The sequence below is a fragment of the Manis pentadactyla genome, chromosome 15 (assembly GCF_030020395.1).
Source record: "Manis pentadactyla isolate mManPen7 chromosome 15, mManPen7.hap1, whole genome shotgun sequence".
Classification (NCBI taxonomy): domain Eukaryota; kingdom Metazoa; phylum Chordata; class Mammalia; order Pholidota; family Manidae; genus Manis; species Manis pentadactyla.
The window spans coordinates 67,035,597-67,060,818 of record NC_080033.1 but is presented as its reverse complement, the minus strand read 5'-3'; positions in this window follow the sequence as shown (position 1 = coordinate 67,060,818).

The following is a 25,222-nucleotide window of genomic DNA, read 5'->3' as shown; positions in this document are numbered from 1 at the left end:
TCCGCACTCAATCCAAACGAAATACCTGCATACCCTCAAGAACATTACGCAGTGTTACTTCCATGCACAGTGCCGTGGTGGCCTTCCTTGAGCATACATCAGAATCACCTGGAGAACTTGTCAAAACACAAATTCCCATGCCCATTCCCCCCGAATTTCTGATTCAGTGCATCCAGTGTGGATCTGAGAATCTGAATTTCTAGCAAGCTCCTAGGTTTCACGGACACTGTTAATCTGGGACCACCCTTTGAGCCCACCCATCATCGGCACTGTCTCACTATCTGATGATATTTTTCCTAATCACTCCTCTGTAGAGTTGTCTACACTGCACCTGAGAACCCTTCCCATGAGAGGAGGGAGTCTGTAGTTTTGTTTACCTGGTATCTCCAGTGCATGATACACAGTAGGTGCTCCCCAATAGTCGTTGAATAAAGAATGGTTTTATTAGTAACCAATTATTTTCATTATGGATTTTGCATCTTTGGTGTTGGCTTACTATAACTTAGCAACAAGTTTGCATTCATTTCTGGGCATATGTGCAATCAGCCATGAGAAATTTGTATTCAGTAGCCATAGTTTAACTTACAAAAATGTAAGCTGCACACAATTGAGAGCTGACTGTATTTTATCTATATCTATCTGTTATTGACAGTATATTTTTATGCAGTTGACTTGATTATTTAGTATCCTACTTGAGGACAGAGACTTCATCCAATCCCATACCAAAGAAACAGCCCCTTCTTTTCCACAATATGAGTTCAGTGGTACTCTTTAACTTTAACATCCTTTCCACACAAAACTAAAAGAGGAAAAATAAACAATTTGACATATTTGTACAGCCATTCTTTCATACTCTGGTAAAATATCATCTCTCAAACATCAGAATTAAGTACATCATCATAAGGTTTAACTGATCATTATGAATACATGTCAGTAACAGCCAGCTTCCTTTTATTGTTCATAAGACTATATTTTATTATCAATCTGTTTAAGTGTGCCTTCAAGGAACCTTATTGTGGATAAAATGAGTTCCTGTGGCCAGGATTCTCACCTGGCCCTGGTTGACTAGCCCACTGCACACCTGTGGGCAATCTGACTCTATAAAAAGAGCCCTGAGAGATGGGCTTCCCCTGACTGCCCCTTTAAGAGACTATTAGATGCACTGACATAGATGACATTGAGTATCTGAAAAGGCTGCTTCACACAAGCCAAGTCTGGGACCTAAATCAAATACAACATCAAGTTGATAAAGTCAATATGAAGATTTTTTTTTTGAGAGGGCATCTCTCATATTTATTGATCAAATGGTTGTTAACAACAATAAAATTCTGTATAGGGTACTCAATGCACAATCATTAATCAACCCCAAGCCTAATTCTCAACAGTCTTCAATCTTCTGAAGCATAACGAACAAGTTCTTACATGGTGAACAAATTCTTACATAGTGAATAAGTTCTTACATGGTGAACAGTACAAGGGCAGTCATATCACAGAAACTTTCGGTTTTGATCACGCATTATGAACTATAAACAATCAGGTCAGATATGAATATTTGTTTGATTTTTATACTTGATTTATATGTGAATCCCACATTTCTCCCTTATTATTATTATTATTATTTTAAAATAAAATGCTGAAGTGGTAGGTATATGCAAGATAAAGGTAGAAAACATAGTTTAGTGCTGTAAGAGGGCAAATGTAGATGATCAGGTGTGTGCCTGTAGACTAAGTATTAATCCAAGCTAGACAAGGGCAACAAAACATCCACAGATGCAGAAGATTTCTCTCAAAACAGGTGGGGGTGAGATTCTAAGCCTCACCTCTGCTGATCCCCAGTTTCTCACCTGATGGCCGCCCTGTGACTGTGCCTGTCTTAGGTTGTTCCTCCCTTGAGGAATCTTACCTGTCTCTGGCTAACCAGTCATCTTCCGGGGCCATACAGGGAGTCAATCTGAAGATTTTTAAGATCCACTTTTCTTTTGTATCTCTATTAATTATGACACATATTGGCTCAATTCCACATTGAAGGGACTTACAATGAATGTTACTCTTAAATAAAATGACTCCATTTTCAATATAAGAAAAAAATATATATGTTTTGGTTCAGGGACCTACAAAGAGTGTTAAGTCTGGCTTTTGACCCATAATTCCTTTTTCTATGTGGGACCTGTTTGCTCATCTGAGAAAAGCACTTGATTAATTCTTTGGGTTATTTTTGGCCTTTTCTATACTTGGTAACAATCTTATGAAACAGGCAGAGCAGGTATTCTCAATTACTGCTACTTTATTTTATGGTTAAGAAATTCAGGTTCAGAGAGCTCAAGAGACTTGCCACAGGTTCCACAGCCATGGGGTGGTACAGCCAGCACCCCATTGTGCTGCTCACAGAAAGGATCTAGAGGAAGAAAAATCTTGGCATTGCACCTGCAGGCCATCAGCACCTCAGACTGGCCTCTCCCCTACTTTTCTTCCATTGGGCAGTGCTCTCTGACCCATCATTTCTGACCAGTTAGCATGGGACTTTGCCTGCTTTCACACACAACTCACTCTCAGTTGCTATGGCTCATTCTCTTTACTTTCAGCAGCCACAAAAGATTCTTCTTCCAAACTTGATGATCCTGGTAACTTCAGCTTCCACTGAAAATAATCAAAGCTCTGGTAGTATGTGTAGAAGAAACAAAATTTCAGGCCTTAATTGAATATTCTCTGTGTTAGTATGTTCATTCATTTGTGATGGGATGGTCTTTCTTTTTCTTCTCCCTAGCCCAGTCCCAACTTTATCCTCCTTCTAGGGCATGGCAAAAATTAAATCCAGGTACCAGAAGGGAAATTAGAAATACGATTGAACATGGAAGAAAAGAGACCCTACTGTAACCAACAATGGCAACGTGAAATGTCTAGTTGTTGGGATCGAAAGCTGCCACCATTACCACTACCACCAACACTAATTCTGGGGTCAAATGGAACTGAATGGTTAATAAGGTGCTGTAGAGGCCAAGGAAAAGAAACAGCTTTCTGGGAAGAGGAGAAAATGGGGATTGGAGAGCTTAGGGATGGGAGGAAGAAGAGAAAGAGGGTAGAGAGGAGAGGCCTGAGGCTGGGTATGTGGGATGCACCCAAAAGCCAAGTTTGAAGAACCCAGAAGCGGTGAGAGCCTGGGAGTCCAAAAGCTGAAGACAGGAGAGGAGGGCCCCCAAAACCTGTTTCTGCCTCTGGCCTCTGTTCGACTTGAAGATTAAGGATCATTTTGAGTGTTCTTTTGGACTCTTTGTGCCTAATTACCAAATACTAACTGTTAAATAATGGACTGGACCACCTCTCCTCCCACAAAGGAGGTTATGGATCCAATCATGTTATAAGTATTTCTGAGCATAGACCATGAACCATGTACTTGGACAGGAATGCATGATGAAGATGAATAATAATACTTGGCCTTTCCTCAAGAAACACAGTCCCAGAGACTCTTTAAGGATAGTGACATTTAAATTTTTTAATGAATAAATATTATTATCTCAGATATTTTCAATAAACACACCAATGTTTCATTAATTCAATGTGTATCCATGGCAGTTGCAATCAAACTGTAGACTAAAAACATAAACATGCAACTTAGAGCAAAACTTTTGAGAACCCTGACCACCATCCCTTCTGAGCACTAAATAATAACTAATATTTAGATAATATTTTTCACATACCTCATTTCTTATTTTGCATTCATGATAGTAAGAATATCTATAAAGTAGATACTGCTATTACTATCCCCATTTCACAGAAGAAACAGGTTAAAAATTTAATAAACTTGAATTTAGTGTTTTTTCTTTCTCCTAAACAATCAACAAAACCCACTGAGGCATCATCCTCTCTAAAGAAAGAGTAGCAGACAACGATATAACAAAATCTTTGTTTTGATTAGTTTGGACACTCTTATAATGTTTGACATCTGCTTTCTCAATCTTAGGCAAAAGGCCATTCTATTTGCCAATTCAAATCTGTTCCCACTGAATATTTTCTATTATTTTAAGCCAACAACAAAATTGCAAATAAGGCACTAATAATACACAAGTAAACTTTGAGAATTTAATATCACAACTGAATTCAGGTATTCCTTGAGGAAAAAGTAAACTATGAACAGGGAGCTTTGAGACTTTATTAAATGCTGTGTTTTCTTATAATGTTTTCTTTGTATTCAAGAAGATGAAGATAATTTCAATGAAAACATGATTTTTTTTAGAATTACAACTATTTTTTTCTTTTTTAAAACCCTAATGGTGTTTATTCCTCATAAAATTCACATTGACATACCATATTAATTGCTGGAGAATGTTCCCTATAGAGCTACTCGGGAAGTATTCCCAGAACAACTGGGATTTGAAGCTCTGTAGTAATTCACCTGAGTTTCTCTTCTACCAAAGCTGCTCTCTAAAAACATAATAAAACAATGGGAAAAAATTCCATAACTGTGTATTCAAAAGCAATGGGAGGGAAAAGGAAAAGAGTAGTGGATGTGAAAGGGGGAGGCAGAATAAAAGGGGGAAGGGGAAGAGAAGGCAGAGCTGGGAGGACACCGAAAAGGTAGGAAGAGGGAAGGGAGACTTTCCTTGGCTCATGGTCTAATCCTGGCTCTTCCCATCCTTAGGCCACATACCCACCACTCACACGCACACCCCAAACACACTCACACACGCACACACCACACACATAACATCCCTTTCACTACATATTCCTGCTTTGACAGTTGCCTTAGCCCCACACATCTTGCACAGGATGTAGAAACTGGCAACATCTCAATGATCCAAGCAATTCCTTTCAAGAACAAAAAATTATGTCCATAAATACATCAATAATTTTAAAACTGTTTTAAAATTAAAAGATTCTCAGAATTGAAACCATTTTCAAAAATAGTCTCATGAGAGATTAATACTTAAGTTGCTTTCTACATTCAGTAATCTACTATTCTTCCACTGGCTTTTTTATAACAAATAAAACATACTTGCTGGGTGGATGGATAGATGATACACAGAATGGGAATTCTAAATCATTAAACAGCACAACCACAACCAGAATTTGCTTTCCATGCTCTCTTGCACACCTATCTTCTCCCGTGCACTCCATACCTCCTTGGGAATGTGGCTTAGACACCAAATTTTATCTTTGGGGAATATTTTCATGGTTGCCAAGGAAAACAGCATAAAATATTCTACAATGGGACTGTTGCATACATATTCACATGTGTACATATACATGCGAAAGTGTGCACACAGACTCACACACGCCAATCCCAGGTATACGGAAACTATACCCATATCCCTCTCACTCTCCAATGTATAAAGGGATATTCTGAGATTTGGATTATAGCTTCTGCCTCCTCAGTAGAACCATATTGTATTCCTGGATGAGCTGTCAAGTATCCTGAAGACACTGTTTAAATTCACATTTGGTCCTATGTCTCAGTTTAAACCAAGAGAGAGGATGGCCCACTCTCGCCGCTGATATGCTGCTTATCTGCTGCTCCCTCCTCAGTTCTCAGTGTTTCTGAAATGCCGGTGCTACAGGCAAAGCACTCTGATTAGGAGTCAGCCTGCCTCTGAGCAAATGCTGCCACCTGGACCCTGAAGGCCTCTTAGCTCTAGCCCAGGGCTGAGGGGCCCGTTGGAAAGTCCCAGACAGATAGAAGAAACTGCTGCAGAGAACTGGGCTCCCAAAAGACAGCCAGACCTATTTGGAAATGTGAGCCAGTACTGAGAGGTGCCTTTTGTGGGGGGAACATGTTCAGGCACTCTCATCCTTTCTAAGTCCCCACTTTTCATTATAAAGAAAAGTATTATTTTATATTCTTAACAGTAAAAAGATAAGTAAAATTTTGTCTTTTTTTTTTCTTATTTCACTTTGCATTACCTAATTAGTATGGGGCTATATTCATGTTGTAAAAGACTCAAACATCCAAAATTATATAATTTAAAGCATGAATAATCTCTTTCCCTACTACTTGCTCAGTGCCCTTCATATCATTTCTGCAAGATTTTCTAACACATATGAATACTTCTTTTTAACACAAAGGGCATCAGGCTCTACTACTCATCCTATGATTGGCTTTCTCCACTTTAGCAACACATCTTAGAGATCATATCATGTCTAAACATATACTCTACCTCTTTTTTTTTTAAAGACTGGGGTTTTTTTAGGGCAGTTTCAGGTTTGCAACAAAATTTAGAGAGAGGTGCAGATTTCCTGTAAGCCCCTGCCTCCCACACACGCCCAGCCTCTCCCAATACCAATTATCACTGACCAGAATGTTACACTTTTTACCAAGGATGAAACTACATTGAACATGATAATAACCCAAAGTCCATGGTTTACCTTAAGATATATTCTTGGTCTTCTACGTTCTATGGGTTTGAACAAATGTGTAATGACATATATCCATAATTATACAATATCATGCAGCATATTTTAAATGCCCTGAATATCCTTTGTGTTCTGTCTATTCATCTCTCTCCCCCACCCTCTAATCTGCAGCTACTGACCTTTTCCCTGTCTCCATAGCTTTGCCTTTTCCAGAATGTCATATATTTGGAATCATAACAGTATGTAGCTCTGTCAGATTGGCTTCTTTCACTTAGTAATATGCATATATGGTTCCTCCATGTCTTTTCATGTCTTGCTAGCTCATTTCTTTTTAGCACTGAATAGTTTTCCATTGTCTGGATGTACCATAGTTCATGTTTCCATTCACCTAATAAAGGGCATTTTGGTTGCGTCCAAGTTTAAGCAATTATGAATAAAACTGATATAAACATCCTTGTGCAAGTTTCTGTTTAGACAAAAGTTTTCAACTCCAAGGAGAATGCCTGCTGGATTGTAAGTATGTTTAGTTTTAAAAGAAACCTCCAAACTCTCTTCTAAAAAGGCTGTATAATTCTGCAATCCCAACAGCAATGTCTGGGAGTTCCTATTGTTCCACATCCTCACCAGCATTTGGTGTCAGTGTTTAGAATTTTGGCCATTCTAATGAGTGTGTAGTGGTATCTCATTGTTGTTTTAATTTGCATTTCCCTACTTGTATATGATGTAGGACATCTTTTCATATGCTTATTTACCATCTGTACATCTTTGGTGAGATGTTTCTTAAGGTGTTTGACCCACTTTTTAATTGGGTAATTTGCTTTGTATCATTGAGCTGTAGGAGTTTTGTGTATATTTTTTAAAACAGTTCATTGTCAGATGTGTCTTCTGAAAACATTTCCTCCCAGTCTGTGGCTTATCCTCTAATTCTCTTGATATTTATTGACTTTCAAAAAGCAGAAAATTTAAATTTTAATGAAATCCAGCTTATCAATTATTTCTTTCATGGATCATATCTTTGGTGTTTTCCAAAAAGTCATCACCATACCCAAGGTCATATATATTTTCACCTATATTATCTGCTAGGACTTTTATAGTTTTACTTTTTACATTTAAATCTATGCTCCAATCTGAGTTAATTTTTGTGAAGGATAGGTCTGTGTACAGATTTTTTTATTTTTGCATGCAGATATCCAGTTGTTCCAGGACCATTTATTAAAGAGAGTATCTTTGCTCCATTTAGTTTACTTTGCTCCTTTGTCAAAGATCAATTGAGTATATTTATGTGGGTCTATTTCTTGATTCTATATTCTGTTCCACTGATCTATTTGCCCATTACTTCACCTTACAACATTGTCTTCATTACTGTAAATTCATAGTAAGTCTTGAAGTTGACTTATATTAGTCCCTCAGCTTTGTTCTTTTTCCTTAATATTGTCTTGGCTATTCTTGTCTTGTGCCTCTCCACATAAATTTTGGAATCAGTTTGTCAATATCCATAAAACAACTTACTGAGAACATGTTGAGATTGCATTGAATCTATAGATCAATTTGGGAAGAACTGACATCTTGACAATATTGAATCTACCTGTCCATGAACATAGAATATTATTTAGTTCTTTGATTTCATTCATCAGAGTTTTGTAGTTTTCCTCATTGGTCTTCTACATACTTTGTTAGATTTATACCTAAGCATTTCATTTTTGGAGGAGTGTTAATATAAATGGTTTTGTGTTTTTAATTTCAAATTCCACTTGTTCATGGTTGGTGTATATATATAGGAAAGCAACTGACTTTTGTAAAGTAAGCTTGTATGCTGCAATGTTGTCTTAATTGCTTATTAGTTTCAAGAATGTTTTTGTTGATTCTTTCAATTCTTTGGATTTTCTACATAGGTGATCATGTTATCTTCAGACAAAGACAGTTTAATGTTTCCTTCCCAATCTGTATACCTTTTATTTCATTTTCTTTTCTTGCCTTCTTGCATTAGCAAAGACTTCCATTACAACAGTGAAAAAGAGTGTTGAGGGAGGAATCCTTGCCTTGTACCTGATCTTAGTGGGGAAGCTTCAAGTTTCTTACCACTAAATATGTTATCTGTAGGCTCTTTTTAGGTATTCTCTGCCAAGTTAAGAAAGTTCCCCTCTATCCCTAGTTTACTGAGAATCTTTGTCGTGAGTCAGAGTTGGATTTTGTCAACTGTTTTTTCTGATCTATGTGATCATGTGTTTTTTCCTTTTTTTGTCTGTAGATTATATTAGTTTATTTTCAAATGCTGAACCAGGTTTGCACACCTGGTATAAATCCCACTTAGTCATAATTCTTTTTATACTTTTTTGGATTAAATTTACTTATATTTTCTTGAGGATTTTTGCTTCTATACTCATGGAGATATTAGTCTTTAGTTTTCTTTTCTTGTAAAGTGCTTGTGTGGCTTTACTCTTAGGGTAATGCTCACAGAATGAATTAGGAAGTATTCCCTCTGCATCTATCATCTGAAAGAGACTGTAGAGAATTAATCTGATTTCATCCTCAAATCTTTGGTAGAATTTACCAGTGAGCCCATCTGTGCCTGGAGCTTTCTATTTTGGAAAGTTATTGATTGTTGACTCAAAATTTTTAATAGATACAAGCCTTTTCAGATATTCTATTTCTTCTTGTATAGGTTTTGGCAGTTTCGGTCTTTCAAGAAATTGGTCCATTTCACCTAGGTTACAAATTTGTAGGCATAGAGTTGCTCATAGTATTCCTTGATTGTCCGTTTACTTTCCTTGGAATCTGGAATGATGACCCACTTCCATTTTGGTCCTTTCTCTTTCCTTTCTAGTTAGCCTGCCTAGAGGTTTAATGATTTTATTGATCTTTTCAAAGAAACAGATTTTGGTTTCATTTTCTCTATTGATTTCCTGTTTTCAATTTCATTGATTTCTTCTCTAATTCTTATTACTTCTTTTCTTCTGCTTACTTTGCTCTTCTATTTCTAGCTTCCTAAGGTGGAAATACCTCTTTCTTTTTAAGGACTGCATGTTTTGTACAGAAAAATATGATAATTTAGTAGTTACTGACATGTATGCTGTATCCAATTTTTGCTATCATAAGCAATGCTGAAATGAGTTTCCTCGTACATAGATCTTTTACAGATGTTTGAGTGCTTTGGTGAAGAACTCAATGAACCTCATTACATTGTTGCAAATACCTGGTATCATAGTTTTTGATTTTTTTATATTTTGATAGATAAATATTTTTATCTTGTTTTTATTTTCCTAATTTGAATTAGTTTATTTTCATAAATGTTTCAGATATTAGCTATTTTCTTATTTTTGTGAATTGCCTAATTTTTTTTCACATGTTCTTATTGAGGTGTTTGTCATTTATAGTTACTGACTTGTAGGAGCTCATTATTAGAAATTAATAAATTTCCTGTTATGTATGTTGAATTATTTTATCCCAATCTGTCCACTCAGAACAAAATCTGAATTTCAACATAACCTTCATTAATTCATTAATTTGCCTTTGATGTGCTTAATTACTTTAAGTTACCAGATTTCTGTGGTTTTTGTTTTTTGTTTTGGGGGGTTTTTTCGGTCATGTAAAATGTTTACATTAACACAATAGCTGTCTGTACTATCTTTGCAATCTTTATGCAAATCTAAACTTATTACCAAATAATTATTTTTCATTCCCCAGCATGATAGGCTTTACAGCTTTGCATGAATGCATGGTTTGTGGTAGTGGTGGAAGTGGTTTTTGCATGTAGTTTGTTAACACACTTGGAATTTATTTTTGTGTATAAAACACATAATATGCTATAATCTAGAAGTCTGTCTAGATTTTTTTTTCTGAATGAAGAGCCTATGATCCTAACATCACTTATTGAGTGTTCTGCTGTTTTCCTATTGATTGGAATACTTTCTTTACTATAAACTAAATTCCCATATTTACCAAAGTCTGTTTATGAACTTGGCTGATTTTATTCTTCAATTTTGTTACTTGTAAATTAATACTCATACTTCTAATACTATTATCACAGTTTGGCTTTCTTTCTTTCCTGCCTATTTTTCCCTTGGTATATTCATTTTATTTTTTTATATGAACTTTAGTGCCTTTTGTTCAATTCAAGCAAGATAGTCTTGTCCCAGATTTATTTTTTAAAGGAAAATAAGTACCTTTACAAACTGTTATCTTCCCATCTTACATAATGGAACCTCCATAAAAACCTAAACAAAGGGGTTGGAGAGCTTCCAGGTTGGTGAACACATGGAGGTGCTGGGAAGGTCATGTGTCTAGAGAGGTCATGGAAGGTCCACACTCCTTCCCCATACCTTGCCCTTTGTACCTCTTTATCCAGCTATTTATTTATATCTCTTATTATATCCTTTATAATAAACTGGTAAAGGTAAGCAAATGTTTCCTTGAGTTTTGTGTGCTATTCTAGCAAATTACCAGACCTAAGGAGGGGTCATGGGAAACCCCAATTTATAGCCAGTTGGTCAAAAGCACAGGAGGCCCAAATTGGCAGTAGGAGGAGGTCTTGTGGGACTGAGCCCTTACCCCATGGGGTATTTGCTAACTCTGGGTAGTTAGTATCAGAACTGAATTACATCATAGGACACCCAATTGGTGTCCACAGAAAACTGATAATTGCTTGATGTGGAAAACTAACACATTTGGTGTCAGAGAAGCATTAGTGTAAATAGAAGAAAAACTTTGCTTTGACTCTGACTCTGGGGTTGAATGAGCTCCAGAGCTGACCCCCTCTGCAGCAGCCTTGACCTGTGTTCATTTTGGTTACATTTTCTTCCACCAATATGAATGTATCTGCATTTTTTTTGTCAGGATCCCTGACTGCACTCATTCATGTTTTCCAGGATGATTATAAATTTATTTTTCATATATATTTCATGAGATTTTGAATAGGAGGAGAAATAGGTATATATCCTCCTTTCCTACTATCTTGATCCATTCTCTGGGAATTGATAAAATAAGGACACCAAATCATTCCCAATCCCTCCACTTTTACATAAGTATTTTTATTTTCATGTACTCCCTTATGGTCTTTGTCCACATACATAGTTTCATATTGTTGTAATCAAAGTGTACTTAAAATTTTGCATTCTTCTTTTCCACTTAATATGCCTTAAACATTTTTCCATGTAATCACCATAATTGCCATTTTAATGGCTACATAATTGTATGTTAAGGTGGTCTGGTATTATTTGCTTAACTACTCCCCAGTTTTTCACTATTACAAACAGTGGAAATGAGCATTTTCAAACATACACTTTCTTTTCTTCTGATGGACTATTTCCATAGGATATATACCCAGGGATGAGCTTACAGGTAAGAGGATAGGAATAGTTTTAAAGTTCAAGTGCTATTGTGTCATATTGCATTTCAAAAGGATTTTACCAATGTACTCTTCTAACTATAATTTTTTCTTTGCTATCATTAATGTACAATTACATGAACAACATTATGGTTACTAGACTCCCCCTATTATCAAGTCCCCACCACATACCCCATTACAGTCACTGTCCATCAGCGTAGTAAGATGCTATAGAATCACTACTTGTCTTCTCTGTGTTATACTGCCTTCCCCATGTTCCCTCCACTACATTATACATGCTAATTTTAACTATAATTTTATCAGCACTGGACACTATCATTTTTCTTCATTAAAAAGTATAAAAATTTACCGTGTTCTAATGATGGTTTAGTTTTCATTTCTTTAATGAATAGACAGATTGAACATTTTCTTAAATAGTTATTGACTCTCCTTCATCTACAAATTGTTACATATCTCATAAATCAAATGAGCTCTTTATTCCTAATATTTGAAGAAGTTTTTAAATAAAGTATAGGTATTCATTAAAGCCTGACTCATAATAAATTCAAATATCTTCCTCAATCTCTTGAATGCCATTTTTAATAATTTTTTATTTTTTCATTATCTAAAAGTCTTACATTTTAATAGTAGCAAATCTACCAAGCTTTTCCTTTGTAACTTCTTTTCTTTTCAAAATTAAGAAAGCCATCATTTGTACAAATTCTTCAGGTAAATATTTTAATTTTTTAGATCATATGTAGTTGATTTTGTATGGGTAACCCACCCCATATACTTTGGAAATATATCCTGAGGTACAGAATTGAACTCAGGCAGTGCCACTTTTCAAAGGGGTAAGAGAATTCTGTGGTGTCCACTACAGTGACAACCAGAAACATGTGGCTGCTGATCTTAGAATGCAGCTAGTCTGAATTGAGATGCACTGACAAGGTAAAATATACATCAGATTTTGAAGACCAGGTATGAAAAGAAGAATGTAAAATATCTCATTAATAGTGTTCATACTGATTACATATACTGGGTTAACAAAATACATGTTAAAATAATTTCATCAGATTTGTTTTTACTTTTTAAATGTGGCTGAAGTTGCACATGTGGCTTGCATACATGGCTTACTTTATGTTACTATGGGACAGCACTGCTCTAGCAGATACTCCCTCTGTCCGAGTTCCTGCAAGAAGCAGAGCAGAGCCCAGAGGATGCCGGCAATTATTACAGATCTTTTGAAAGGTAGACTACTCGCCTTACAATTTAATGAGACCTGAGAGGGGAGCAAAGTTTCATTGTCCGCTGCTGACATCTCCTGTGTCAACACTACGATTGTACTCATTTTTAGTTAAGATCCCAATTGATTCATTGTTGAAAACTCCTTGGGGGCCCAGAGGAAGGGCAAGGATACAGCACTTTTAGACCAGCCCAACTTTTAGAACAATACATTTCCAGCCACTATCTTTGACTAGTTTCTCAAAACACTGTGAGACCTGGAATCTGTCTTACTGTTCCTCTCACTTAAATTCCTCCAATTCTTTAAGGTCTTCATGTAGCTCCCTCTGATTACTCCACTCCTCGCTGATTGCCCCACATCACTGGGTTCCTGTGCACTTGGCATCTGTAACACAATTGGGCAATTGTGCTCTTTGCTAATTGTTTCAGGTGAAACCAGAATCCAAATGAGGCATTGTGAGGCCTATCCTAACTTTAAGACTGATTTATCTGGCAATATTTCCAACATATGTGGCTAATAGTGTCCATTGCATTCTTTGCCCTAAATTATCTAAAAATTTAAAGTAATAATAATTTCATATTTCACTGGTATTCTCCCAAATTATTTTCATTCTAATGATCTCATTTAAGCCCAAATAGGATCCCAGTCTAGCTTGCCAATTTTATGCCTCTATGTTCCACAACATGTAATAATCTAAGAACAAAGGGGTTCCAATCACTGCTCCTCTACAAGGTATATGCCACAAGGAGTCTGGGTTCAATCATGGAACTGTCTGGAATGGCGCTCTCCCTTTACAGGAAACGACCATCATTATACAATTGCCATTTTATGCCATTACTAACTTTTCATCACTTTGCATGGGAATACATACTTGTATGACAGTAAAAGTGATTAAATAACTAAGCAGACCTTGTAGTAAATGAGTTATATCTTTGCTGTCATTATGTCTAATTCATCCTACATTATTCAGCCTGAAGGCTTTTCAGAATCATAAGTAACCCAGATCATTTTTTACCTCATCATCCCATTATCCAAAATGAGAAAATAATTCTAAATGTGAAGATTACTCTTTCTGAAGATCTTTGGTGAACACTCCTATAGACATCAGTGAAATCTATTAACTGTGTTTTTTCATAGCAGAAAGAAGATGCTGAGAGGTGCCCATGTGGTCCTTCCAGCAACTCCCAAGAGTCAGGTTCCTTCAAGACTATAAATGGGCTCTTCAGGATGATCTGACTGAGGTGGTGACTAGCCACCTCATCACCTCTAATTGCATGAGGCATTATCAGGCTTTGGATTCACAGCCAAGGTTTCCCAGAGTAAGGCAAGCCTAGATATAGCATGAAATTTCCTAGGGAGTGTCTGTGATCTAACCATACTCGGTTTGATTCCACAGCTCCAGTAACTTCTCCATGTGCTGTACAGTTTATAAAGGGCTTCCAAACATATTGTCCCGTTTAATCCAATACAACCTAAAAGGAATTATTATCCACATTTTTCAGATGGTGAAATGAGTTTCAGTGACAATCAGTGATTTGCCCAAGATCACAGAGGCAGTTAATGATCGAGCAAGACCCAGGCCCAAGTCTTCTGAATTCAGGTGCCAGGGGAAAAGAAACTCAAAGAACAACTCAGGGGGAAAAGATTCTAACATCTGCTTGGCCAGTAGCAGTTTTGAGACTTTGGTTAAATCACCTCACCAGATTATCACCAGATAATCTCTACAATTCCATGCTACCTAATATTCTAAAGGTTCGAGGGACCTAAATATAATTTCTGCTTATATTATATCTGCTCATCCTGTTGACACTGGTTCCAAAGTTGGGTAGCTTCTTTGGGTTTCTGTCTCATTTTCTCCTACGTCCAACAGGATCCCAGAACCTTCATTTGCCCCAACCCAACCAAAAGTTTCCATACAGGCCAAAAATCCACTCATAGCGAAGCGTCTCTGTGTCTGAGGGGAGGGAGTAAGGGAAGAAGAGCTCTTCTTCTCTTGGGAATTTCCAGAGCCCTGTGGCTAAAAGGTAAAGCCAAGTTCATTCTGCCTTATTTCATAAATTAGATTTGGAAGAGATTGAAGTTGCTTCAGTAATAATCTTTATTGTTAGAGATTTAATAAGTAATTGTAGAGATTATTTAATAATTCATAATTATAGAGATTTCATTAAATACTTGCATGGTGGGAAGCTCGTGCCTCCTTTTGGAAACTAAGCTCAGGAATATCACAGTCCTGCATCAGATGATGTAAGATGGGTATCTAAGCACCTCCATTTGTGTTGAAAAGTGAATGCTCAGGTCAAGATAGATGTCTGTCCTTGGTTATTTTGAACACAATAAATTTATTTGTTATAGAGTTTTAAAAGTCTTTATCCTCATTTGTCTCTGCAAAACTGTAACCAATAATTCAAGGAATTGCTTGTCCCCCAAAAACATACTTTATCACCTTAAATACAAACTCATAAAAAATTTAGGTGATAGATAAACACCAATGGCAATATCCTTCCTCTCTCTCCAAGCCGAAGAGAAGTTTTAGTAGTCTTGAATGCAGTCTGAAAAAGAAACAAACGGCTTTGTAGTACTGAATCTACATCTGCTTGTTTTGTTGTCTTTTCTTCTGCAGCACTCCAGGCGCAAGCAGGTAGCCAAATGTGCTCAGAATGCTGAGTTGAGTTTAGATATCATTCCAGGCACTAGAATTAGCGTGAAAATTTTTAATTGTACCCTTAAAAATGAATGCAACCCAGAACTTGAGGCAAAACATTTTTTTTGAATAATCATTTGGTATGGCCCTATGCCTCTAAACAAAATGGAGCAATCTTTCTAAAAGAGATGAATATATCTCTTGTGCCTAGGGATGGTACACTTACTTTTCTGCTGATTAATAATGCAATGTCTGCAAAGGCAACATGCTACAGAAAGCATATAGGACTTGCTTTTATAAAACACAGGTTCCAGGTCCGGCTACAACTTTTACTAACAGGCTGTGTTGTTTTAGAAAAGTCACTTAACCTCTCTGAGCTTCATTTTGCTTATTTTCATTACAGAACCTTCATTACAGATTTTTACTATAATCTTCATTACAGTAAAAAAAAAGGGGGGGGTGTTTTAAAAAGTCCTAGTGAATTAATAGAGCTAGGCAGTGAACATTAATGACTGATAACATCACACACACAAAAAGAAATATCCAGATTATGAATTATCAAGAAAAATAAACGTGATTCTGATAAAGCCTCAAGATCTAACTGTCAATTTATAGAAAACATGAGGAACAGAGGACCATATTAAACCATGCCACAGGAATGCAATCAGCAAAATTCAGACTGTGAGAAACTCTATATGATAGACAATCCCAGTGTCTGACAACAATAACAGAAAAAAATTAACAAGGGAAAACAAAAAGGCAGAAAAAGAGGAAGAAAATATAGATCAAAAGAGACTTAAGGGACATACAAACTTCAACTTCATGTTGTATAAATCTGATTTGGATTCTGACTCAAACAAATAATTGTGGGGGAAAAAGTTGTGGAGTCTCCAGTTTCCACTCAGGGATATATAGAGAGCTGTACAAAGCATTGCTGTTACCCTAAAAGCAACCAAAAAAAAAAAAATACAGACAACTGCAACTGCAAAGCTCATGACTTTTTTCAAACCTATTTGAGAACTGAGGTCTCAGGGCAACCAACTGGTCCAAAATATAAGGAGAGACAGACACTGTAGGGAGAGAAAAGGTTTGACAATTCACTTACCTGGCATGGAGACCATTGGATGGACTCCTGTAGGAAGAGTTCTGCCAGAGTAGTTAATATTAACAAATCAAATCAAGCTTTATATAAAAAGTATGATATCTCACCAAGTGGGGTTTATCCCAAGATGTTGATTTAAAAATCAATCAATGTAATTCACAATGTTAACAGAAAAAAAATCATACTTAATGGTAAAAGATTGAATGTTTTCCCTTTAAGATCAAGCCAGGAATGTCCTCTCTTATGGCTCCTATTTAACACCATTCTAGATGCATCATAGTGGGTACATTGTAGCCAATGCAGCAAGACAAGAAAAAGGAATCAAAGGCATATGGATTGGAGAGGAAGGAATGAAATGGTCTCCATTCATAGATGACATGATTGTCTATATAGAAAATCCCAAAATATATGCCAGAAATACCTCTTAGAACTAGTATGTGAGCTTGGCAAATTTTCAGGATACAAAGTCAATTTTTCTACATGTGATAGTAACAAATTAGAATTCAAAAAAATTTTTAAGTGCCATTTACAACAGCACTCCAAAATTGAAATTTAGTTTCATATATGTTGTATATATAGCAGAACATGTGAAAAATGTGTATGGTGAAAACTGTAAAACAATGAAGAAAGAAACTGAAGAAGACCCAAAGTCATGTTCATGGATTGGAACTGTCAGTATTATTAAGATGTCAGTTCTTCCTAATATGATCTATACATTTAACAGAACCCTCTGTCAGTAACCCTCTGCACTGCTACTGCTTTTGAAATTTTTCTGTAAGCCTAAAATTATCTCAAGACAAAAAGCATTTAAAAATATAAGATGATTTGGACAATTACAAAATCATTGTTGCTTTTAGGGAGATGAAGGTATGTACTGGGGTTATGTTTTTTAAATCCCTGCCTCATAGAGACATAAATGAAGATTTTAAATAATTAGAAAATCATTAAATGGCAACCACCATAGAATTACTTGTTTCTAGAAAGATTCATGGATGTTAAAACTAGGGAGTGAAAGTATTATGAGAAACAAGACACTTGTATTGTCTCAAAATATCACCCCACAAGATATTTATTAACTATAAAGGAAATGATAGTAACTTTACAGTGAAGTAAACTGGTAAATGTTATCTTAAACAAGTGCCTCCTGATATGATGCCCAGAGAAGGACACAGCACCATTTCTATGTGTTCCTGCCAAAAATGCATAACCTGAATCTTAATCACACAGAAATATTACACAAACCCAAACTGAGGGACATTCTATAAAATAAGCTGTATTCTTTTAAAATGTGGGGATCATGAAAGACAGAGAGAGACTGAACTACTGCTCCAGATTAAAGGAGACAAATGATACATGAGATCCAAATGTAACATAATCCTGGGTTAGACCCTGCATTAGAAAAAAATACTCTCTTTGCTGGAAAGGACATTAATGGGACAATTGGCAATGTTATTATAGGCCTTTAGAGTGGCAAATGGTATTGGGTCATTTTTAATTTCCTATTTTTGATCATTGTACTATGGCTATGTTTTTTTAGGAATCATACAATTGAGTATTTGTGGGAAAAGAGGCATCATACCTGCAGTTTACTCTCACAGTTCAAAAAGAAAATTGTATATACATACATAATATATATTGCATGTGTATAAATATATACATATATTTATAAACATACATGCAGAGTGAAATATATGAGCTATAATATTTATTATATGTATAATACTATATATTACATTTATAAAATCTATTTACAGAGAGAAAATGTAAAGCAAATGCATTAAAATGTTAACATTTACCCCCATATGAAGGGTACACAGGAATTCTTTGCTCTATTTTTGTAACTTTTCTAAAACTCAGAAATTATCACAAAATACAATTTTTCTTTAATCAACAAGAGAGAGGTAATGATAACACCTTGAGCCGTTGGCTCCCCCTAATTCCACCTAGTTCTGTCTATCCCAGAATCAGACCAGCTCTGTGTCTATTATTCGTTAGATCATCCCAGCCACTGTTTTGCTTCCTGTGGCTGCTGTAACATATTACCACAGATTTAGTGGCTTAAACAACACAAATTCATCATACTACAGTTCTGAGGGTCAGAAGCCCAAAATGACTCTTCCTGGGTTAACCAAGGTATCAGTAGAGCTGGAGCCTTCCTTTCTGGAGGCTCCAGGGGAAATCTCCTCGCCTTTTCCCATCCCTAGAGACTGCCTGCATTCCTTGGTTCACGGTCTCTACCTCCATCTTCAAAACCAGCAGCACAGTACCTCCAAATCTTTCTCTGACTTCTACCTTCTTCCACTTTAAAAAACCCTTATGATTTAAAATGAGGCCCATCAGAATAACACAGAATAATCTCCCTATGTTAAAGTCAACCGATTAACAAACTTAATTTCATCTGCAACCTAAATTCTTCCTTGCCATGTAACATAACATTCTCACAGGTTCTGAGAATCAGGATGTGGACATCTTTGAGGAGCCATCATTCTGACCACCACAGCTACCATCTGTCGGGAATGCATGGGAAGTGTGCCCTGTCCACAAACACTTCTGGCTAATCGGATAACCAAATCATAACTGCCCTAGAAACACGTCCATAGCTTGTTGGACATGTTATGGTGATTGCTCCAGATGTAACTTCCTCAACTCTCCCATCCCCAGTAAACCTACCAATTTTACTTATTTCTGGTTTTTGTTTGTTTATTGTACAGACTTCCTTTCTTTAACTGTTATTATCATTGTCAGACTGAGCCTGTAAAATGGAAGGCTGATGAAGACGAGTAACACGAATGTTGCTGATAAGAAAACACTTCCTAATAACCAATTTAAATTGTCTTTATTGAAATATAATCATATTTCTTCCTGTCCTCTCTTTGAAAGTAGCAGAAAGCAACTAGTCAATATTCACCTTATAAAAACCTTTTAGATTTAGAGTCCTTCTTTCTAATGTCAAAAACAAAAATAAAAAACAGATAATATGTCAACCAACTGGCCAATCCAGTATAAAAGCCAGTCAAGTCCGTTTTTGAAGTGATAGAGTGGTACAGCCAAGCCCTAGGATAAACAGCCATCCACAGATGTGACCTGTGTGGTACCTCCGGCTTTCCCCCCTCGGCCAGCATTCCCTCGCTCAGTCCTGGCCTATTTCTGACTTCTCACAGTTTAGGTTGCCCTCCTTCAGTTCTGATTCCTGCCTGGATCTCTTATGCAAGTTCAGTTTGGACCTGGAACTTTGTCCTTCTCCAATGGGCAAGATCTTGTTCACCTTTCAGGACTCTTCTCACATAATCCCTCTCCCCACAAGAACAGTTAGCCATTCTCCTCTGCATACCCCCTTATACATGTGGATGTGGGGGGGAGGGGTTCATACCTCTAATACAACACTTAGCTCGTGGAGTTGGAGTTATGTACATTACCATCAGCTTTGAACTCAGGTCTGGTCACCAGACTGTGAATTTCAAGGAGGCAGCTATTGTGTGCCACATTTCATTGTTTATTAAATGAGTCCTCCAGGATTTCTTCCTACATTTCTGGCTATTCCTCCTTCTACCTTCAGATTAATTCTCCTTTCCTTAGAATTCCAACTCCATATTGGAATCCCTCAATACTTGATGCTTGGTCCTTTTCTCTTCTCAGTGTATATTCCTCTCCCTACTTTATCTATGCCCTCAGTTTCAGTGGCTACTTTTATGCAAATTACTCCCAAGGTACACCCAGTCCAGAACTCTCCTCTGAGATTAAACTCATTCATCTACTGTCTCTTGAAGTTCTTAAAGGCACCTCAAACACATGTTCAAAACAAAACTCAGGAACTTTCTCCCTGGTAATGAGAACTTTCAGTTACTTTTCCAGAACCCATTTCCCCCTTCTCACAGCGGCAATATTCTAATTTTCTTTAAGGACTTCACTTCTCCCACTCCTGGCCAATCTCATTTCCAAGAGGCTGACACAACCCTCATCCACAACTCTAGGGGTAGGCGGTGATTAACCTGGACCACTCTATATATCCCATACCCCTAGGCAGGGCATCTCTTGGACTGTGGGCATGTAATGCAATCCAGGGCTCCTGGAGAGAAAAGTCCTCTTCTTGTACTTGGTGGTATTAGTATGTGGCCATCTTGCTACCCAAAGTGAGCAAATGTACCCGAGGAAAGCAGAACATAAAGACTGATCCTTGTCACATTTTTGGCCCCTGAACAATTCATACCTAATGCCAAGTTAGCTACATATTTTGTGTGTGTGTGTGTGTGTGTGTGTGTGTGTGTGGCGGGGGGGCAAGTGGGGCTCATTTGTAGTGGCCAACAAATTCCTTTCTGCTTGGGCCAGCTCACATTGGTGTTTCTATCATCTGGATCATAAGGAGCCCTGACACTCTCCATCCCTACACCCAACCCTCCAGAGTCTCCCAGCTCAGTGAACAGCAGCAGCATCCATCCAGCTAATGAAGCCAGATACTTAAGAACCATTTCAAAAATCCCCTTCCCCCTTGCCTGCCATATCCAATCTATCACCAAGTCCTGTCAATTAGAGGCCCTAAATATGTCTCCATTATTACTGTTCCCACTCTATCCTAAATATTTGCCTGGACTACTACAGCCAATGAACTGCTCTACACTCACCTACCCTGTCTTCCTCCAGTCTGTCTTCCACACTGTAGCCAAATCATGTCTTTGATGTGCTAACATGCTAATTTCATCATCTTGTTTAAAACATTCATTTTCCATTACTTTTAAGACAAAGACAAAACTCCAAACTCCTTAACATGGTGTCTCTACCTGGCTTCCCCCCAAACAGCAGGACACAAAAGCTTGCCTACATACAGTTTCATTTGGGAAGTGGCCCCCGGGAGAAGACATTTTGGATTAGGGAAAGTGAGTGAAATCAGAGAAAGGGGAAGCGAATGAGAAGTCAACCACCTGGTCAGTCAAGCAACTGTCATTAATCCCGTGGTAGACTCCTGAAGGACTGTGGGAATGCATTTCAGAACCGTTGACCCGACACAAAGGGGAGAAGCATAGACCCATAAACATTCATCTACCATGCTTGGGAATTGTCCTGTTGATGCTAACTCCATAGCACTTCTGAGTTGCTGACATGTGACCATCAGTGGTCTCCTGCAAGGGCTCCAGGCCTGAGACCCAGAGAAACCCAGGCACACTTGGAATAGTGTCAGCACAGAATCAGCAGAAGCTGGTATGGCACCATCCACCACAGTTTTGGCTGGAATCAGACTGATGCAGTACAGGCGTCTGATGCCATACGTGGTCAGGCCTCTATCTTCCAACTTCCTCTCACCCTCTGACTTCATTCAAAACACACTAGTCTTACAGCCCCTGGATTCTACACGGTCCCGTCCACCACAGGGCCTTTGAGCATGTTCTTTCCTCTGTCTAGAATGTTCTTTCCTTCCGTCTTTGTCTAGTTCCCTCTACTTATTCACCAGAATTCAACTCAAGCATCTTTTTCTCTGGAAAGCCTTCCCTGACTGTGCTTCTACTTTAAGGCACAAATAAAAGTTGCAAGTGTCTGCATGTGTGATTACTTCAAATTGGCTGACTCCCCTTAACTATAAGCAACATGAGGAAAACTACAGAATCCTCAGAATCAGCATGGTATTTGGCACATTCCAGGCACTCAGTAAATCCTTCTGGTATGTGGAACAAATAGGTGCTCAAATATTTTCAACATCAATTAACAAATGGAGGTAATACTTTAAGAAACAGAAGTGTTACTTCCTGGTGTGATTTATTTAACTTTTGCTGAATTGCATTCTATTTCTTAAAATTGCTATAGTGAGACTCTTTTCTCAGAAACCCTAGGAAAAACATTGTATTATATTTTAATGTGTAATACCTGTAAACAGCAACTGAATTCCCCTAGAGAGAATAGTTGAGAAAGAGAAAAGAGAAATCATCAATGTAGATAAGAAAGCTCCTTTGTGGACTAAGACAAGGATGCTACCTAAAACAAATGGCTCTAGGTTATTGACCACAGGAAGAATAAAATTCATTGGTATGTGAAAACAAACTCCCCAGAATCTCTCTGAGCTCTCCCTTTCAGCCAGCACCATCAATTATGATTATTAAGCGCCTGCTCTGCTGCTGTGCAGTGGAAGAGGCAGGGAGGTTTGGTAGCTAGGCAACGGCCTGGAAACTCAAATGGTAGGAGTTGTGATTCTGTATGTAGGTCCTCCATAAAAGTGATAAGTGGCCTTGGGTAAACTTTCCCTGCCTTCTTTTCTTCATCTGAAAAATAGCATCACCAGTCTGCCTTTCTGCACTGAGGGAAGAAAAACAGAGGGAGCAGTACATTGCAATTGTAGAAAAGTGAGCTCATGGGACCTGGGGTGCGAAGAACTCATCAAGAGATCAACTTTTCAACTGAAATCACCACTTTATTATTAATGGTCTGAGCGTAAGTAATCTGTGCCTCAGTTTATCTATCTGCAATGATTCAGATTACTGTCAGGTCCTGACTTATAAAAACAAATTAACATGTATGGTCTTTATTTTTTGTAGGATCTAGGGTACCCTCTCCTCCAAAGTGTCCTCAGAATTTCTCAAGTGCCCCTAGACTACAAGCATCTCAAAGGCAACGGTCACATCTGCCTGATTCACTACACAAGCCCCAGCACCTGGCCCAGTGTCCAGTACAGTTGCTCAATTATGTTTACTGTATGAGTACATTAATTATTTAAATAATATCTCCTCTTTAAATAGGGACAAGATAATATGTAGCCTTAAGTGAAGCATAACTAGTCTTAGGAAAAAAAGTCCACTAAACAACTTTGGAGGAAGTGGCTTTAATCTATACTCCATTAAGATAAGTCCATGACAGGTCAGGAATAGCACTGAAATAACATCACCCTTTGACTGATTCTCTTTTATTATTCTTACTATTATTTAGAACAGTCCCCAAAAATACAGTTATGGCCCAAGAGCATTCCTCTTTCCAATATAACTGTCATTCTGTAGAATAAGTTTCAAAAATGTTTATATATTATCAAAATTAAGTTTCAAAATGAGCTACAGTATCTGGAAAAAGGGGATAATAATATTTCACAGAAACTAATTGGAAACTTGTTTTGAAATAAAGTAGTTATTATTTCCATCATGGAGAGATGAAAGTACAGAGATTTCCTTTTATCTCACCCAGCCTAGTATCTTACATTATTTATTCAAACTAAAATTAAAACCTGGCCAAATCCTACTGAGGCATTGCATATCAGTTAGAGATTATTCTCCTGGAAATGAACTTTTGTTCACAAATTTCATTATGCAGTTTCAAATGGCTATTATTAAAATGTAACATGTAAAACTAAATTGTCTTTTTTTCCTAGCCATGCACAAGGTTCACTTTCCCATACCGTATTGTTCTTTTTCTGGACTTAGCAACATGCTGTCCCTCTGCCCATTGCCTCAGCAACCAGACACTCTCACAGCACCCACTCCACCTGCCTGGAGCCCCTCTAATACCACTTTTTATTGCTCATCCCTTGCACCTAGGAACAGAAACCAAGGGACATTTTCCACCGGGTAACCTTGCCAAGTGCCATTTAATTTTTCCTGCAGACTCAAACCTCAGGCAGAGTGACTACCTGAAGAGCTGACCCACTTGCAGGTTTCTGAATGCCAAGTTCTGAAGCTTCTTCCTGTCTGTCCCCCAGGCCTTGCCACATTCTCCTCACTTGACCTGGAATACTCTTCCTTGCTTGCTTAACTCTGACTTACCCTTCAGGTCTCAGCTTAGGCAGAGCTTCCTCCAGAAAGATTTCCCTGACCTATCTCCCAACTACTGGGTCAGGTACAGCCTCTGGGTTGCCATGGCACCCTGTACCATGTAGCACGTGCAACTTTTCCTTTTTAATTGGCTTTACCTCTCACTAGATTGTAAGCCCAAAGAAAGCAAGAGTTATATTATATTGGCTCACCATCTTTCACTACTGCCCAGCACAGTGACAAACATAACAATTGACCAATAAATATTTCACGAATTTTGGATTTAGCTTCAACTCTGTTATCAGACCCTAGAAAACCAACCTCCCATCCAAATACCAAAGAATACTCCCTATATTCAGGCTTGTCTGGCACTGACTTCGTGGTTCCCCAAGGTTCTCCTTGGTTCTTCATCTTGAGAACTCAAATTTCTCCTCTGCTCATTTCCTTCCACTCCTGGAAGGTCCTGCCTAAATCGTCCTAGTTCTTCTTTTCTGGGCAATCTGTTCAAATCATGCTTATCAACTATAAGCATGGTCCTACTTCTTGGGTTCTTCACATTCATGTTCCATCTCCCGTATATCCAGGCCACCTTTTACTTTCTTTCCACTCTCTAGTCTACTCTTTAGCTGTCTTGGCAAGGATTAAGATGATAAGCAATTGTTAAGGGAGACACTGAAAATGTATCCAGAGATTGCATTGTACAAAACAATAATTTTAAGAAATTTCCAATCTTAGTTTCTGTGCCTCTACATGACCTCAGCTCTTAATCCTACTCAAACTTTCCCTTTTCCCCAGGGCGGTCACACTCCTCCACCTCCTATCCTAAAAGAATAGCCTCCCACCCTACCCC